Consider the following 19817-nt stretch of genomic DNA (forward strand, 5'->3'; position numbering starts at 1 on the left):
AGTGGAGACGTGGTCCCTTCGTTTGAGACCCTCCACCACTCTCACTGCATTAGTTTGAATGACCTGGTGTCTTGCCAGTTCCCCTTTTCTAATGCCCTGAAGATGGCTGGAGCAGTAGTGAATGCGGGCCCCAATAATTGCTCTTGCAATTGCTGCAGAGTTGGATCTGCTAAGGAAAGGCCTCATCTGGGCCAACAATTTCAGCCTGTACTGGATACCAGGCCACTGATATGCACTTTCATGGAAAGCTCCTGATCCAATACCACCCCCAGGGTCTTCACTTTATGAACTGTCTTCATTTCACAGCCTGCGATATCAAAGGCTTGATATTCATCCCCAAGTTTCCTTGTCTGGACAGCAGTGCCAGCAATCATCAGCTCAGTCTTCTTGCCGTTTAACGGTAACCCATTATCCTTCATCCAAGATTCAATGAGACGAACACATGGTTAACAGAGATGGTATCTTTGGTCTAGTGTCCAGTAAGGCAGATCAGACACTGAGTATTGTCAGCATAGTTGGCATACAGGGTGCCCTACCTATCAGGCATGTTAAAGAGGGGAGTGGTAAAGATGTTAAGCAAAGGGGGGGAGAAACATGCTCCCTGTGGCACCCTGCATGTCACCCAATAACTCTCGCCCATGGCCTCGTTACAGAAAACTTTGGCCATACGGCCTGAGAGGAATGATTTTACCAATGTTTCTGCATTAGGGGAAAAAACGCAGTGCCACTGAGTCTCTGAATCAGTATGTCATGGTCTACTACATCAAAAGCAGAGGACAAATCTAGTAGCATGGGCATAACTGTAATGCGTTCCTCAAGGTGCTACAAGATGTTAGATTTATGATCCAATAGGGCGGACTCAGTGCCATGCGATTTACGGAAACCTGACTGTTTATGACCAAGAAGATTGTGCGTTTCCAGAAAGCCCCGAATCTGAATATAAGCCACCCTATCCAGAATTTTGAGTAGAAAAAGGATTTTTATAATGGGGCGATAGCTCTCCGGCAGAGCTGGGTCAATGGATGACTTCTTCCGAAGGGGGGAGACCAATGCCTGTTTAATAGACCCCGGTACTTTGTATTCTTGAAAGGAGCAGTTGACAAACTTGGTTATTATAGGCAATAACTGAGCTGCACATGCTTTAACCGTTACTGCTGGGCAGATATCTCCCTTGCATGTAGTAGGCTTGAGACTCGTCAGAGCAGCCGCCATATCCATTTCTGTTACCTCCTTAAATCAGAAAGGAGCAGCAATATAGTCAATGTTGACCATGGGGTTGAAGTAGTCAGACAGGGCTCTCCCTGCAGCTAGATGGTGGCAAGGAAGAGGGTGGGATACGTGGGAGCGGCTGGCGGGCACTGACCCAGGCTTGGGTCCTCCTTTATTTCTGAGCTGCCGCTGATGGTATGGACTTGGGTTTCCCTTCTGCCCACACAAGCACTCTCACCCAGGTAGCCGCAGCCAGGACCGTGTTCTTGGGCGTCTCCTCCCTTGTGTCAGGCAGGTTGGTGGTTATTGGTGCTGGGCCCTTGTTTTGGGTGTGGGCCTTTTCCTCCCTGGGGCTGTGGAGTGAGCTGACACACAGGGCACCCCTCTCACTGACTCCCATGGCTCTTCTCCCTGGAGCCTCCCTTCCCTGCTGCACGAGCACTCTCACTGAGAGCTGCGGCTGGGGATGTTGGCTCTCTTGGGGTCCCTGTTGGCCATGCCTCGATGTTTTGTAGGTGTGGGGCTGCCTCTCCCTGAAACGGCACGAGCATCCTCTCACCGAGAGCCGCAGCCTGGACTGGCAGGACTGCTGGAGCCCCCACCCCCGCTGGTTGCACCTTGACAGGAGCAGTGCCCAACTCACGGCACGCTCCGGGGCCTCCTTCTACTGTCCTCCTCTGGGGGTGTTGGGCATTGTTGCTGCTGCTTCTCTAAATGGGCCAGCCCAGGCAAGTTTTTCTGTTTTGTTTTCTTTACCCTGTGCTCCACTGCTACGTTTTTTGCAGAGGCGGGAGTGCAGGGGGCAGACCTCCTACTCTGCCTGCGCTCGCACTCAACTGCCCGGGGGATCCTCCAGGTAGGACCACACACGACAGACCGCAGTCACTGATTGGCAGCTCACGGGCTTTCTATTTTGTTTTTGTATGAACCAACGCCGCCCCCGGGGAGACACGGGACCTCTGCATTTGCAGAAACATTTAGTACCTCCTGCTTGTGATCATGGTCAGGCAGTGCTGGAATGGAAAACATTTATTGGGGGAACCGTCACTTCTTAGGGGGGTGGGGCTTTGGGAAGGAGGGGGCCAGGTTGCGCAACACATTATCTCTACATAGAACCCAATCCTGGCAATTTGCATACAAGCAGAGAGCATTATGGGAACAACAATGTCCACAATTTGAAATGTCAAACATGCCTTATAGTGTTTCATTAAGAAAACCTTTGAAGCGAATAATGGACTTTTGTTTTGATTGCAGGACATATATACCAGTTTGAACAGCTACAAAGCTGCTCAATGTGATACTTTGGTAGTTTCTGTATGCAGGCTGCAGTGCTGCGTGTTCTGAACCTCCTTGAAAAATGGGTTGTGCACCAGGGAACAGACTGCTTTCAGAAGATTACGAGTACGGAGGTTGGCTGCCTCCATACTGGGTTCCTGCAATGGGGAGTTACTGGGGTACTCCGACATAGGAAGACCCGGTAAGTCCTCCTTGCAGGAACCCATCCCCATTCCCATTGAGCCCCCATAGGGCTCAATGGGAATGGGGAGGGAGGTAACAACGGGCACATTACGAGTGTCCTGTTGTTGCCTCCCTCTTCCCCTCGCGGGACCCGGAAAAGGCATCTGGTTTTACCAGACGTCTGATCCGGGTCCCGCGATGGGAAGCTCATAATCGGCGCCCCCTTCATTACGGGAGCGCCAGCCTTATAATGAGGCCCAGAGTCTTCTGAAAGTGGTCTGCTGAAAGAGGTGCAGGATCTGCAAGAGTGGTCTGTGAGGACGGGAGGGGGCTCTGGGTCTTGCCCGGTCCATTTCCTGCACTGTGATCAGGGATGTTACTGGAACCTTCCTGCTCCAGGTTCTGGGATTTTGAAAAGCGTGCACCCTTAGAACCAATCACATTGAATGTACTAAGGATTTACTTGAGTTCAAGAAAAACTCCACCTTAAGGATTTGCAATAACCAATAAAGTCAAATAGGATGCCTGCAATTGATACCATTATATCCTGAGACACAGCAGGCTGAATCTACTGAAATATAGGTCTATACATTGGGAAGTGGGAAGCGATCCCTTGTTTGCAATGGCATTCTCGTCACTCCAGCACCGCTGGTCCCCTGGACTTCCCAACAGGACTGGAATTGCCTGCCGAATTAGTGGGGTTTTGGTGATCCTTGTTAATCATGTGACTTCACTTGCATACTCCTTTGGTTTCAGCCTCCAAACAGAGGGGTTCCTTTAAATATTGGGTTGTTTTGCTGCCACAAATCTTGTTTCCTTTATTAATTACATTTTGTGTATTGTACCTTTGATAGCTAATGCCCCCGTTTTGACCTTGCTTGGTGGTTTTTTCATAGGCCTTTGACCCACTGAACGCTGGTGCTTTGATTATGGACTTGTTTGGAAGTTGCCATAGCTGATTTTGAGTGTTGCTGCACTTGATATGGAATTGGTTTAGTACTGACCCCAATGGGAGTTGTTGCTGTCGAAAAGGTCCCCTTTAGTTATTTTGATCTGGCTCTCCTTTCTAGTTGATATAGGTACTTATAGAGTGTTTTATGTGTATCTGACCCCCTTTGGGAGTGGGCGCGTAGGGCTGGCTCTCTTTGATAGTTGACTTTGGGAATACTTCATGTTGGAAGCAGCAAGTTGATACTTGTCACTGACTCCTGTGAGAAAGTGCTTTGGTTCTGGGCTCTTTTGACACTGGTGCTTTACATATGAATCCTTTGGAAGCAGGTGCTTTTACCAGGATTGTATTGGAAGCGGGCGACCTCATTGGGAATGGGTGATTTTGGTCTGACACAGTTTGAAAGTTGGTACTTTGCTTTCCCCACATACCACAGCCCTTTGGATAGCTTCCGATGCATGGTTTTTGCTTCCACCTCCACTAGGGGTGATGCTGTAGGCCTGGCTCCAATTTGTACTTTCAATGTGCACCCTCTGTCTGTGCCTTGGGACTCTTGCCTACTTACAGAGGTTACTTTGCTGGGAAAAAGGGGAGTATTTGGTGCTTTGGATGTAAAACACTTTAAGAATCCGTCCTTTGCATTGGTTTTCTCTGGAGGTTGCTGCTTTGAATGTGCTCTATTTTTGTACACTGTCATGTGGATGGAGACTTGACAAGGAGTGCCTGTTATCCCTTTTTGCGAATTAATGCTTTTGATGAGTTTCTCTTTGAGGATCTGTCAAACATGACCATTTGAAATGAAGTCTGTTGTTTGACCACAATTTGAGGGTCAACACTGTACATAGGATACTCTTTTAGAATCAGTGCTTTGCAGCAGGCTCATTTCTGGGTATCGTAGCTCTGGATCTGACCATCTGTGGACATGTTGGTTTGTAAGTAGAATTTTTGAATGTGCCCTGCTTGTGAGGATCAACACTTCAGGCCATTATTACCTCTTTTTTAAATCCCAGTGCTTTGGACATGTTTCCTATTGAGAATTTTAGGAGGTTTACAGAAATAGAGAGAAGAGCTTGGTGGAGACTGTGCTTAGTTAGACACATTTTACTTGCCCGGTAATCAGTCTTTCTGATAATTTTATCTTCTTAGAATACATGCTATGCATAGTCCGCCATCTAGTGGTTACTCTGGTGTATTACAGTTTTATTTTCCCAAAGTAAAACTAGATGTCAACAGGGTGTTCGCATGTTTCTATGCTTTTACTATGCCCTACACAATGCCCCTCGGTGCCCATGCCCAATTTGTTTTCCATGCATATGTTTATCCGAGATCAGGTACAACCGTTGGAGCTTAATCTTTTATGATATCCTATTTCATGTAATTATGCTTATGCCAGTGCCTTCTTTAACTTTTTGTCCCAAATCAGGGAGGTTAGGTGGGCACACGTGACTCTACACAGATATAAGTCGCAGAAAGACTATTACTGGGAAAATAACATTTATCTTTTGGGACTTGGTGAATCTGTTTAAAGTCACATGCTATACGTCAATTAGTGAATGGCGTGACACCTCAGTGGTGGGTGTGTAGATGGCACTCCAGAAAACAAATTGTACTGTACCACCTGGCCCGTTTGCAAATCTTCTCTGGTTTGCATATTTATACAGTAATGTTTTGCGAAAGTATGAACAGACCTCCACATATCTGCTTTGCAAGTTGTGTCGAGTGGAACATTGTTTATGAATGCAAGAGTAGCCCCATTTCCTTATGTTAAGTGTACTCGTGGTTTAGAAAGCAGTTGTTTCAGCATTAGTGTGTAGCGCGCCTGTGTGCAATGCACAATTCATCTAGCCATGATAGATTTAGTTATGGGATAGCATTCTTATCCTTGGGCAATAGATATTCTCGTTTTCCATAATTATTTAGCACAGCACGTGTTGCCAAGTCCACTGTAGAGAAGGAGCCAAGTACCTCCACCGAAAGCTCAGCTCCCTTCTTGCCTATATGGTGGGAGCCAGCATGTGAGACACGTGCAGTACCAGTGAAAATACCTGTACCAAAAAGAATCATGGAAATAAGGTACCCATTGAGGAAACCATATATGCACTCACGACAATATGATGGCCATCTGAGTTAAATCCCGGAGGAAGTATGAAAATTAGCAGGAAAGAAGATTGGTGATGTCATGCAAAGCAGAGCTGACACATCAATAAAAGAGGCAAGAGGCTGAATAACATAGGAGGTGTTAAAGGCGAGCAACATTTCGGGCTCGAGATGAAGATGCTCAAGCTACAGAAACGATTAAGAAAATACAAGGTCATTTTACAATTGTAAAGATGCAGTAATGCAAGCAGACAAAGTATTAAGGCTGGCTGCGTAGTAAATACATTTAGGCGATGTGCCAATGTATATGGATAGGAATGCATAGAATATGGATGTTCCACAATGCACTTTAGCAGAGTCTGGACCCGTGAACAGAAAGGATTTTTCAGTGTGGTGCAGTTGGAAAACGACTTAATGACGGAGGTAAATAAATGAAATGCTTGGCTGGCCCAGCACCAAGAAGTCAAGGCCACTGTGAGCCTGAATGTTCATGCAGAAGCTACAAAACGTGTGAAAAGAACAAACTCCTGTCTGAGGTGAGGTGCAAGAACATTAAAGATGTCAGAGGTTCATCATTTAATAGTATTTTAAATACAGAAAAGCTCTGAAACATGGTCTTCAGTCACATGGTCGGATGAAAATAGATACTGAGTTGAGCTAAGTCGAAACCAAGAGACAAAGTATGCCTATACTCCCTTTTATGCTCAGGCACAGAGAGCATTTCCAAGGCCAATGTTCAAAGGCTAATTGACTGGCGGACGGCAAGAGTGATGATAGATGACAGGCTAATTAGGTGGCAAGCTATGGTCATGACCAGCCCACCAGCACCTGGGTGCCGGCCTGCATGCTGCTAGCGTGTGTGGAATATTACAGAGGGGTACAAGGGTGCCAACCAATTATAGATGGCCACGTAATAGAGAGCCCTATAGTTTATATAACCAATAGGACGTCGTGCATTTGATGACATTCATAGTGACTTGCACTAGAGGAGGGCTTAGTTGCCCATGTGATGTTAGAGACCCAATCACTTTCCCTGACAAGTATGGAACGTACACCTAGAGGTTCCCTCTAAGCCTATCACTCTCCCAAGTAGGTTTTAGTAGTTTGCCACGTAGATTGACGTCAGTGATGACGAGTTTTTACTATAAAAGCTGTATTTTTTATGAAACTCGCTGAGTGAGAACATTGAACGTATGTTCGTTATAATCCCTGTTTTTGAAAATTGCAAATAAAACAGACTTACTTTGTTCACGTGGTAGCAGAGAGATGATGGTTAAAGACTCATCGACCAATTAGGCTTTTAAGGGTCTTGAAATATAAAATGTCCTCTGTCATTTAGTTGGAAGAACATGAAGCTCCCCTTAGGTAGCGGCCAGTAGTAAAAACGTGCAAGTCACTAAAGAGATGGGTGGGACGGGTCCCTCTTTCACAGAATCTCCTCCACGGATCTACAGGCAGCTGAGCAGACCAAAGGCTGAATTGGCTGGTTAAGGAGAAGACAATCTTGAGGACTAGAAGCTGAAAACACGAATGATGAGTATATAGAGAGGGGGCAAATGATGAATAAATACTGAGTGGGGAAAGTGATAACGGGGAAAGAGTAACGAAGGGTTGGTTGGGGTATTTTGGTTTAAGGATGAAGAACATCATAGTTTAAGGTATGCGGACGAGGAGTGACCCATATGGTAAGCCCAGTAGCCTACGTCAAGGACATTTAGAAAGAGTTGCTTTAAAGTCCAAGTGGACATACCTAGGCTACGAACGATCAAGGATCGATAAAGAGAACAACTCATACTCCGATCGGAGTCATTATTAGGGGCGAGAGTAGTCACAAGGTGCGTTGACGGAAGTATATGTGGGCCGTCCAGTCTGTCAATTTGTTTGTCTGTCTGCATATTTTATGTGTTGTATGTGGTAAAGAAATTATGAAATATTGAAGAACGAAAAGTAATAGGTGGTAAAAGGCTGAAATCTGATTATTTATTTAGTAGACTGATGGTGTTCATTGAATAGGTAGATCGAAGTAAAGTGAAACATAGAGGTTTGGAGCTGCAACGATTGGTGCACGCTCATATTGTATTATTTTTCTGAAAAGTATTTATCTGTGTAAAATAACAGTAAGTATTGACAGTCGATTGTGACTAGTCATAATGGAGGATGTTACTCTGCTTATACACTTGTGCAAACAGCTGCCAAACCATGCACCTAAGATTAAACAGTACAGTGCAGAATGGGTTAACGGCACAGCAGATAAAATGTTCATGCCATGGCCACAAGGGGGCTCACTGTCCAAAGCAGGTTTGCAACATATGGCGACATACTTGCAAGCAGCATACATGGGGAAAAAAGTTAGAAAAGTGGTTAGCTAGCTTGGAGCTTTGGAAGATGTACCCGCAGGAAAGGGAAGACCCGCCTCCTGACAACTGGATGCTTAACCAGTGTAAAGAGGGGGTGTTGAGCCTTTTGCTCCCCCTACCGCACCTGAACTGAATGGCGATAGTACGAAAGATGAAGGATTATATCCTTTAAGAGAATGTAGGGCAGCAACAGGGTACAGTAATCCGAAAAATGAGCCGCCTGGATGTAGCGACGAGAATCCAGAAAAGACTCCAAAAAGTGATGTGATCTCTAAAGTCCCATGGGACAAAGAGAGAAGTGAACGAGCAGGTAAGTCTCTAGACATAGAAAGAGAAATAAAGAGATGGAAAGGAGAGAAAGACAAAGCTGGCGAGTTAGCGCTCATACAGAACAAATGGATGGGCAGTCAGATATTGCTCAGACTTGATGGAAAGAGTATTGAGGAAGTAAGGCAAAGGGAAGATCAGGACGAACAAGATAAAAAAGACAGGGAACGAGAGGAACGATTAAAAGAAGACATGCCTAAAAGAAAGAATAGACAAAGAAGGGAACAACTGTATCAAGATGAACAGTTGAGAAAACAGGAGAGAGCAGAGGAGCAGAGAAAGTATGACAATGGACAGAAAGCAATTGAAGAACAAGAAAGGTTAGAAAAGAGAAGAGAAAAAGAAGAACAGAAATGAAGAGATAAATGAATGCAAAGACGCAGAGATGAAGAAGTGCGTAGAGAGAAGAGAGGTGAAAAGACAGGAAGAGGAGAGGGTTAGGGAGGAAGCAAAGCAATGAAGAGAGTTTGACGAGCAACTGGGACCAAAAAGAAAGCAAAGGGCACACGACATTGATTGCATGGAGAAAGAGTTAATGGAACCTAATTCAGTAGTGGCATGGGAGGACATAGAGGAGTTCTTCCTGACTCAAGAACCAATGCCAGGATCCTCTAGAATAGACTTGGGAGATAATTTTGATATAGGAGCTATTGGAAACAGAATCAAGAAGGCTTATCAAGAGATGAGGACAAAAAGTGAAGTCGAGAAATCAAGGCCCTCGAGCAAAGAGCTTTGTCTTTGGACAAACTAGCGTTAAACAGAGACAATAAAGAGAGAAGTCACACTAGTTGGGGACAAGATATGTCAGACGAAGACAGATACACTTTCTGTAGGGAGGAGTGCGCTAGTGCATTTGGTCCCGAGGGGTGTTCTCCAACAGATAAGGAAGTAAGATGGTCTGATCTGGACCTATCTAAATCTCTGATGCCAGAGCCCCTGGCACGGCCAGATCGACCTAAAAGGTGACCTCTTAGTGAGAGGGGGGACTCACCACCCTACGTGAGCAGGCTAAGGTCATTACCAGGAAGAAGACAGTGTGGAACCATTGACCCTGCTATGGACAGGCAGACAAAGGGAGACAAGTGTGAGTGTTAGAAAAAGGAGGGGCCAGACCACAGTTTATACCAAGGCCCCAGATGGATAAGGATAATTTAAGGTGTAAACTCCCGAGTCTGACGTCGGGTGCTGGTAAATGGATCGATGAATTAGAGAAAATGACAGGAGGAAATATGCTATCCATAGGGGACAATAAGTGTCTTCTAGCAGCTATCCTTGGGGAGAGGGCTGATGACATTTGGTTGAGAGCAGGATACGCGAGTGTCACTGCACAGAACACAGTGCACGATGGAGCGCCGTTTAATAACTGTAGAGTGGCAGTCTGGAAAGCGCTTCGAGTACAATGTCCTGATACGTGAGACATGGGCACTATAATGGCACGTAAGATGCAAGACGGGGAGGGTCTGCTTATTTACATTCAGAATTTTCAAGAGCAGTGGTCTTTGGAAACGCATGAGCCGCGAGGAAAATGTATACCTGTATTTTATCATGTATTATGTCAGGCACTACCAGGAAAGGTACAGAGACAGCTCAAGAAGATGGTGGGCATGGAGGTGAAAACATGGCCAGAAATACAACTGACCATTGCGCATCATTGCCGATTGTTGTAGGAGAAAAACCAAAAGAGAGACGGTGTTAGGAAGCTCGAGGAAGCTAAGCTAGTACAGAAGAAGCTATCAAAGTATGCTATAGAAGGGATGATGTTAACTAGTGGAGAAAGGCCAGGATCACAGCAAGCAGCAGGCATGCCACAGACGAATAACCAATGGCAGTTTGATCAAGGAGGGAACAGATTCATACCAAGAGGTAGGGGAAGCTTGCACGGAAGAGGAGGCTTTCAGAATAATCAAGGACATTTTCAGAGTAACCAAGGTGGGTTTCAGACTATGCAGAATGATAATCAAAGCATGCAAGGAGGACAAATCAGAAGACTTCTTCCTGTATGTTGGACATGTGGAATGACAGGGCACATAGCGCGAACATGTGGGCCAAGGGTATGTACTGAATGGGCAGTTCCCAAGAGGGTGGACCGCTTATCCGCCTGCATATAAATCAAAAAGTAAGGACGGGTTTGCCCAAGAACAGGCAGTGTATCAAGCACAGGCACTGAGAATGTAACAGGCTTTGCAGCCACACCAAGCACCATTGAATCCACCACAAGGGCAGTCACAGCACACACCCATGGACAAACAGCAGAGCACAAACACAGGACAATTATTGACTCTTAGGATAGGGGGTGTCACTGTGAAGGGTGGGAATCCATTCACAGGCACAGGAATAAGTATATACCCACAATATGACAGCTCAATGGGTGACTTTAAAAAAAAATGATTTCAAGTTTGCACAGTTCCATCATCTTATCTTCCATCATACATTGTCCGTATTGTCATTATTCAACATCATGCATTTTGGGTACACTTTTCATACATAATTACAGTATTTCCGAGTCCTCTTCCTGTATGCTTTTATCAGAGAGGTATTGCCTGTATCTGCCCCATATATATCTATGGCGACTGAGGAGGTAATAGACCAGTATACGCTTCTTCACAATGATTCGCCAATGTCATGCCTCTTTCCCAGTCGTTCTTCGTAGGTGGTTCTTTACATTTTCACTGCATCAATATCACTTGTTTGGCCAGCAGTAGACTCAGGTTAAGCAGTTTATGCCATGCAGTGTTCATTTTATCTACAGTACCCAGCAGACATACAGTTGGACATGGTATCTAATATGGCGCATACCTCTGTCCAGTATAAAGATAGACAAGTGCATGCCCACAACATTTGGACTATGTCTACGTCCTCGCTTCCACATCTGGGGCACTTTCCGTCAACCATAGGATATATACTTTTAAGCCTAGATGGAGTATAATGGGTTCTATGCATTATCTTGTAGTGAATAAGCCGGTATCGCGAGTTACATGATATGCTTCTCATCAACCCACACCAATGCGTCCATTGTTTATCTGTAAAATCATGGCCTAAGTCCCGTTTCCATTTCCCTCTGGCCTCCTGAGTTGGTGGTGCCTGAGTTGCCGATACAATCTTGTAGAGAGCAGAAGCAGATGTTTTGGTTACCCCAGCTCACTGGGTGATTTGATGTGTTCAGTATTATCTGTGACTCCCAATCCTCAAGAGGAACCGAGGGTTGACGTCACTATAGGAGACATCTCGAGAGGGAAAATGTGTCATTATCAGGTAATGCAATGAATACTCAAGGGTTCTTGGGAGCTACACGTAGAGTTCTGTTTACTGAGAAATTGACAGTCTCCATAAGAGAATGTGATAGGTCTGTCCCATTGTTGTATTCAAGGCAGACACCAGTTAATATACTGGGCCAAGCTTTAATGACAAAACTAAACATGACGATTTCTTTCACTGATGAAGGCATAGTATGTTCAATGGCAGGAATACATTATTTAAACGTGGGCGAATTTATTATGGCATTTACATGACAAATAGCCATACGAGGAGCACCGTTAGAGCCAGAAGTGTTTCACTATGGGGTATGCATTTTGTTAACATGGCTTCCTGGTATAGTGCGAAAGACTATGAGAATACCTGAGGAATTTCTCTTTAGGCCAGAGATTCCCATGGACGAAGAGGGGGGACAGTGTTTCCCTTAGACTTAAAAGCAGCTGTAGTGCGAGTAGAATTGGCAATGCTCATAGGATTTAACGATGAAGGCAGATCATGGAGCACAGTGATTGTTATTGCAGAGGGTTACAGATTGACTGACGTTACTGATGAGGACATATTTAGAGATGACCCATCTGATGACGAAGTAGTATTTAAGATGAGCATTACATATTGGGTTAAGGCAGAAAGACACGAGGTTCCACAGAAAATGATGGTAGTATGACAGCGTCCTGCATTTTTTGATGAAGATGTGGTGAAAGTGCCAGTTTCATTATGGACTACGGGCCCCTAAGATGTAGGCCTGTTAAAGGGGTTTGGAGAATTTAAGATCAAACTGAAGCCAGGAGCAATTTTACCTTGAACAAGGCAGTATCCCAAGTGTATAGAGGCAGTTGAGGGTATTTTTAAGACAATATCCGCCATGATGGATCAGGGCATTTTAATGACGTCAGAGTCACCATGCAATACCGCAGTGTCCCCGATCAAAAAATCTAAGGGGGGGGTCATGGTGTTTAATTCAAGATATGAGGCCGATTAACCAGATTGTAGAGGGCAAGTTTCTTCTAGTTCCTAACACAATGACGATCTTATGCAGTATCCCTGTTGAGGTACGATATTTCACTGTGATTGATTTGAAAAATGCATGTTTTTCAATCCCGTTGCATAAAGATTCTCAGGATCTGACATAATTTACGTTTTGTCAGACTAAGTTGAAAAGCACAAGATTGCCCCAAGGGTATTGTGAGTCTCCATAGATTTTGAATAGATACCTGCAGATGGGCTTAAGCAATGTTGATTTGCCAAGTGTGGTGCTGCAATACGTAGACGATATTTTGGTCTGCAGCACATCAGAAGAAAAGTGCAGACGTGACTCAGTTCAGCTAATGATCATCCTAGTAGAGAAGGGATATAAAGTAGACAAAGAGAAATTGCAGTTTTGTCAAGAAGAAGTGTTGTACATAGGTCAGTTAATCTTGCATGAAGGAAAGAGAGTTACACCTGAAAGGGCTGAGGAAATTTTGAAAACCTCAAAACCGCACACGATCAAGCAAATGCACAATTTTTGGGATTGTGCAATTATGTCAGAGCATGGGTATTTGATTATAGTTCATACACAAGACCCTTGTTGCATGCCCTGAAAAAGGCACAGGTGAATCAGGAACAGATTGTATGGACTGAGGAAATGGAGGAAGGGTTTGATGTGTTAAAAAAGGCAATTTGCACAGCTCCAGTTTTGGGATTCACAATTATTCTGAGGAATTCTTTTTATTTTCGCACACGAATGGAACAGTCATGACAGCAGTGCTCACGCAGAGAACTACTTTGGGGTACAGGCCTCTAGCATATTACAGTGGGATTTTGGACCCAGTAATGAAGGGTCACTTCCCTTGCGAACAATCATTGGCAGCCACCGCGTTCACTATTGAGAAGTCTGCAAGCATAGTAATGTGGTGTTCCATGATGTTATTTGTTGAACATGCTTTTTTTGCTGTTTTGTAGAAACCTAAAGGCACACTGACATCTCAAAGAGCTTCTGCTTTTGAAGTGGTTATATCAAATCCAGTGATTAAAATAGTCAGATGTAAGACGGTGAACCCTGCCACATTTGTAGCAGAACCACTGGCAGAGGACGAGCAAATCCACGACTGCTCGAATTATGAGGAATTTTACGATGAGATCCCAAGGGTGAAGGAAAATGCTCTAGCAGCTGGGGAGATTCCCTTTATTGATGGTTCTTCGAAGATCGATCAAACTGATGGACAAAGGTATTAAGGTGCTGCTGTGGTAAAACACAGGGCTAACAGGGAATTTGAAGTAATGACAAGTGTACGACTACCGTCTCACTTTTCAGCACAGGCTGCAGAATAAGTGCCGCTGATTGTGGCACTCAACAAACATGCACACCAGGAAGCAATGGTGTACAGTGACTTGGCCTAAATGACGTCAACAGTACATGCAGGGCTAGCATGCTGGAAAAGGAGGGGTTACCTCCGAGCGCATGGCACTCCAGTGCAGCACACTGCCTTACTGGACAGACTTATTAAATCACTACAACTGGCAGTAGCCATTGCAGTAGTTAAATGCGCAGTGCACACTAAGAGAGCAGACTTTATTTCACACGGAAACCATGCCGCAGACAAAGATGCAAAAAGAGATGCATATTCACCTGATATAATGAGCTTTGATACGTCTGATGTGAAAGAGAGAATGGTGGTGATGATGATTGTGAATGAAAGATTTAATCATTTGTTGAAAATACAATTGATGGAAGTTCAAGAGGAAGCCCCACAGGATGAGAAAGGTCTGTGGAGACAGAGGGGGTGGTCTTTATCCCCTTCTGAGGCACTGTGGTAACAGGACAGCACTGGTAAACCAATGATGCCTGTAGCCTTATTAAGGGTGGCGTTGGAACAGCTACACTACCCTGCGCATGCCACTAGGGAGAGCCTTGCAGCAACCATTGCGGAGGACTGGTTTGTACCGAACCTGTTAGAGCACGTTGCTTTTTATGTAGAAATACCATCGTATGTCAAAGATTTACTGCTGGGCACATGCTGCAAACAGTCAGAGGAGTTATTCCTTGACCAAATAGTCCTTTTCAGCATTTACATATCGACTATGTTGATATGCTGCAGGTCTGTAATGGATATAGGTATTGGATAAAGGTGGTGTGTCCCTTCTCTAGGTGGATCGAGGCGGGTCTATGCACACACCCTGACGCCACTTGCGCTGCAAAGTTCTTAGTCTGAGAAGTATTTCCTAGATGGGGAATATGTGCAGTGTTGAGATCACATGTAGCCCCCATTTTGTGAATGAGGTTTTTGAACAAATACGTTTATTATTGAGTATTAAGCATACGTTTTCTTCTGCTTATCACCTGCAAGTGAATGGAATATGTGAGAGACTCAACAGTCTTCTCAAAGAGAGGATAGCCAAATTAAAGCTAAAGGTGAAAAAGGGATGGCTGCATTGCATGCCCCTTGCATTATATGCATTGAGGAATCAACCTGGCTCTGACCCTCACCTCACATCCCATGAACTAGTCACTTGGAGGCGAATGAGAACGCCTCTAACTCCTTCATCGAAGACTAGAAGTGATGCCCAGACAACAGCAGAATTGTTAGGAAATTAGCTACATGCTTACTTAACATGTACGACCACAAGTATCTCTGTCATTTCAGACAAAGTCAAAAGGACGGGGTGTCGGCATTAGAACACAGATGAAGACCATACAGCAACCGGACCTGAAGAACTACGTCTTCCAAGACTTTTCCCAGGCGATAAAATCTTAATCAGAAATTTCACACGAAAGTGGCACGACCCCATATTTAACGACCCTTTCGTAATGGAGGATGTTACCCCATCGGCAGTGAAGGTCCTAGGGAGCCACAGGAGTTTGCTAACATTGGACTATGAGGCATTGAGATCCTGAAGAAGAAAAATGCCAAATCTCAAGTTCCTTTTCGATGACTGGAAGAGGGAGCAGTTTCCTGACTCCTTTCTTACCGAGTTCCTCTTTGGAGGTACCCATGGTGGTGTCTGATCGCAACACTTATCGGATCATTCTTGCTGTTTTCCTCATCATTCTTTGTGCATATCCTGTGCTGGTTGGGAGAACTTGGGACATTTATTTGTTCTTGCAAGATCCTAAAAATGGTCCCATCGTGAGGAAGCTGCTCGCAGCCATCATTGAGCAGGTCCTTCAGCTACCTGATTATTGTACGGAAAGTACAGATGGTCCTATATGATGAGGACGCTCACAAACTGCTTGGAATTATCCTTTATTTTCTGCTTCAAGAGCATCCTTATCTTGTTGGACGACAGACCAATACACGTGTATTTCTGAGAGATCCCAGGAATCGACCTGCAATAAATTGGCTGATACATGAGATAATCAAGCAGATTTGTCTACTACCTGAGCACCTGATTGATAAACTTGCCTGATTAAAGTAATTTTTTCCTTACTGAAAAGTAATCACAGGCAAGATGGAAAATATTGATAGCAATAATAATGTGGCAAACAGTGACGTGCGAGAAGCCATTGTTGCTCGTGCTGGATGTATTGTTATGTAATATATACTTGTATTACATTTATCATCATTCTTCTGTTTCTCACGATACTCACTGTTTATTATGTTGGTCCAAAGAAAGCAGTGGTTCCTGTGTATCTTCCTTTGCAGCAGAAAGGTACAAATATAGCAATCATACGAAAGCCAAGGCCCTATGTGATTGTCCCTACACCAGTATCACATGTAAAGACACCAATTTCACTGAAGAATGTCCCTATGATTCCCCCAGCAAGAAGGAACTATGCTGATATACTTCATGAGATGATCATAAGAGCTCATGGCGCAAGAAAGAGACCTAAGGGAAGTGCAAGGGAGGATGATTATGAATTAAACTATTACCTGGACAGTACAGCACATTTGGGGAATAGCATGTGGTAGTGGCACATTAAAGAAGTGGGAAAGAGAACCTAAAAGGAGGAATGCTATGTGTGTGCACTCCTGCCTTACACTATGGGAAAGTCTCAAATATGTATAGTCATTGAAATAGATGTTCAGACAGCATATTGCCTATCTCACGTAGCACTCTGCCAGGCAAGAGGTCGGTTCATGGGCTGAACAGCATCTTTGGTACGGGCAACAGGATGGTCAGCTACAGACGAAGATGATTATGTTCTGGACTCAAAGACAAGGGCAAGGACATTCACCAGAAATCATGTGATAAAATATGACCAGCCTGGAGTGAAAGGATACAGAATCAGATGGGAAGTAAACAGAAGACTTGAAAGTCCAGGAAAAACTGCATAAGAAATTCAAAGATGGAAGGAAGAGGCCAGATGCAGATCTGGGGATCAGTACTTTCTCCAGATGGCTGGGAGGAAGGCGTGGTTATCTGCAGAGCGTGGGTAGTAATTGGTTCCCACAAACCTACCATTGACATTGTGGAAAAAGGATGCAAACCTTTATGGCCAAGACTTGTGAAACAACTGACATGGGTTGAAGACAAAGGAGGGCCTTTACAGATAGTGCCTCTGGACAATGCAAAGCTATGTTTCAGAAATAATGGTACGACAAAAGTTGGAGAAAATCTAAATTGTGGTCGAGTCTTTGATGTACCAGGAATGAACTTTGGAACAGCAGTGATAATGGGCCACTACTGGGCATGTGGATCCAGAGATTATATGAAGCTGCCCAAAGATTGGGGACGGCGTTCTATAGTGATGGTCCATTTTCCAGTGTTGGTGATTCCTAAAAGTGACTTGAACATTGGCGAATTTCCAAAGGCAGATGCTCACCTGAAAAAGAAGAGATCTGCTGAGCTACTGAATCGAGTGAAGAGGGAGAACTATTTCTCAGCCAAGTCAATAGAAGCTTTTGATTCCATCGCCTATGAACACAGACTGTTCAATCAGACTCATCGATATTCACAATAATCTTAATGCGCAGGATCCAGACAGCAGCAAATAGCAAATGGTTACAGATAACCAGATGGGAGCTTTTGCAGACGATTAACACTACCATAGAGGGATTTAATGCTATCAAGGAAGGGCTGAGGGCCATACGACTGATGATTCTTCAGAATAGATATGTCCTGGATATGATCACAGCTATGGATGGAGGTGTTTGTGCCAAAATCGGAGTATCATGTTGCACATTTATACCTTCTCATGACGACGAGAATGGACAGAGGCCATAAAGTTGCTGATGAAATTACACACCAAGATGGAAGATGAAGTAGAAGACATTGCTGATGACAGTTAGTTTGGATCAATCTTTTCATGGGTTCAACATTGAATGCCAAACTTCTTCAAGTTTTTGGGAGCCCTGTTGGTGATGATCATGCTTGTATTTTGTGTGATCAGGATAATAATCGCACACACAGAAGACTGCAAAGAAGGCAGTAGGAATGGAGATTGTGATTGATGTTGAATCAGGATGCAAAGCTAAAGAGCTGACAGATGAAGAGATCAGAGACTACGTGAAGGTCAGCATCCATGTACATGAAGGAGCGAAGTTCCTGTACCCAAAGAACCAAAAGAAGTATGTGGGGAAGTGGATTTACTGCAGTGCCAATGGACAATTCATGCTTGTGAGCATGTGAAATCAGCAGGATGCATGAAAGGAGTCATAAAGATATGGGTCCCGAAGAAGCATTTCTTCAGATGAGGATGTCTAGATGTGAAGATTGATGAGAGAGTGGTCATTGAATCACCCAGAGGGGGGAGTGTAGAGAAGGAGCCAAATACCCCCACCGAAAGCTCTGCTCCTTTTTTGCCTATATGTTGGGAGCCAGAGTGAGGCAAGTGCAGTACCAGTGAAAATACCTGTACCGAAAAGAATCATAGAAGTAAGGTACCCATTGAGGAAACTATATATGCACTCACAACAATATAATGGCCATCTGGATGAAATCCTGGGGGAAGTGTGAAAATGAGCAGGAAAGAAGACTGGTGACGTCGTGCAAAGCAGAGCTGACGCATCCAGAAAAGAGGCAAGAGGCTGAAGAACATAGACAGTCTATAGGATCTAAGGAGGAGGTGTTAAAGATGAGCAACATTTTGGGCTCAAGATGAAGATGCTCATGCTACAGAAACGATGCAGAAAATACAGTCATTTTACAAATGTACAGATGCAGTAATACAAGCATACAAAGTATTCATAAGGTTGGCTACGTAGTAATAGATTGCGGCCATGTGCCAACATATATTCCCGTGAACAGAAAGGGTTTTTCAGTGTGGCGCTGCTGGAAAATGACTTAATGACGGAGGTAAATAAATGAAATGCTTGGCTGGCCCAGTACCAAGAAGTCAAGGCCACCGTGAGCCTGAATGTTCATGCAGAAGCTACAAAACGTGTGAAAAGAACAAACTCCTGTCTGAGGTGAGGTGCAAGAACATTAAAGACGTCAGAGGTTTATCATTTAATAGTATTTTAAATACAGAAAAGCTCTGAAACATGGTCCCCAGTCACATTGTCAGAATGAAAATAGATACTGAGTTGAGCTACATCTAAACCAAGAGACACAGTATGCCTATACTCCCTTTTATTCTCAGGCACAAAGAACATTTCCAAGGCAAATGTTCAAAGGCTAATTGACTGGCAGACAGCAAGAGTGATGATAGATGACAGGTTGATTAGGTGGGAAGCTATGGTCATGACCAGACCACCAGCACCTGGGTGTCAGCCTGGATGCGGCTAGCGTGTGTGGAATATTACAGAGGGGCACGAGGGTGCTTAGTTGTCCACCTGATGGTAGAGACCCAATCACTTTGCCGGATAAGTATTGAACGTATACCTAGATGTTCCCTCTAAGCCTATCACTTTCCCAAGTAGGTTTTTGTAGTTTGCCACATAGATTGATGTCAGCGATGATGAGATTTTACTATATAAGCTTTATTTTTTATGAAACTTGCTGAGTGAGAAGATGGAGCGTATGTTCGTTGATGCTCGTTATACTCCCCATTATAGACAATTGCAAATAAAACAGACTTACTTTGCCAAATTCCTGAGTCAGTCTGATTATTGATGTTTGAGTATATTCTGCATCCCCATCTATCTCAAAGTGTTGCTACCTCATCTTCAAGGGCCTTTTCTTGGGTACACAGGCCCACCATGACTGCCCTTGGTACATAGAGTATATAGAAAGTTGAACTGACATTATTTCTTCATGCATGAGAAATCTTTTATTCTTCCTCCTTCTGAAGTGGCATGGGAGGCTAT

This window comes from Ambystoma mexicanum, chromosome 2p (assembly GCF_040938575.1).
Source record: "Ambystoma mexicanum isolate Mex_15411 chromosome 2p, UKY_AmexF1_1, whole genome shotgun sequence".
Taxonomy (NCBI): domain Eukaryota; kingdom Metazoa; phylum Chordata; class Amphibia; order Caudata; family Ambystomatidae; genus Ambystoma; species Ambystoma mexicanum.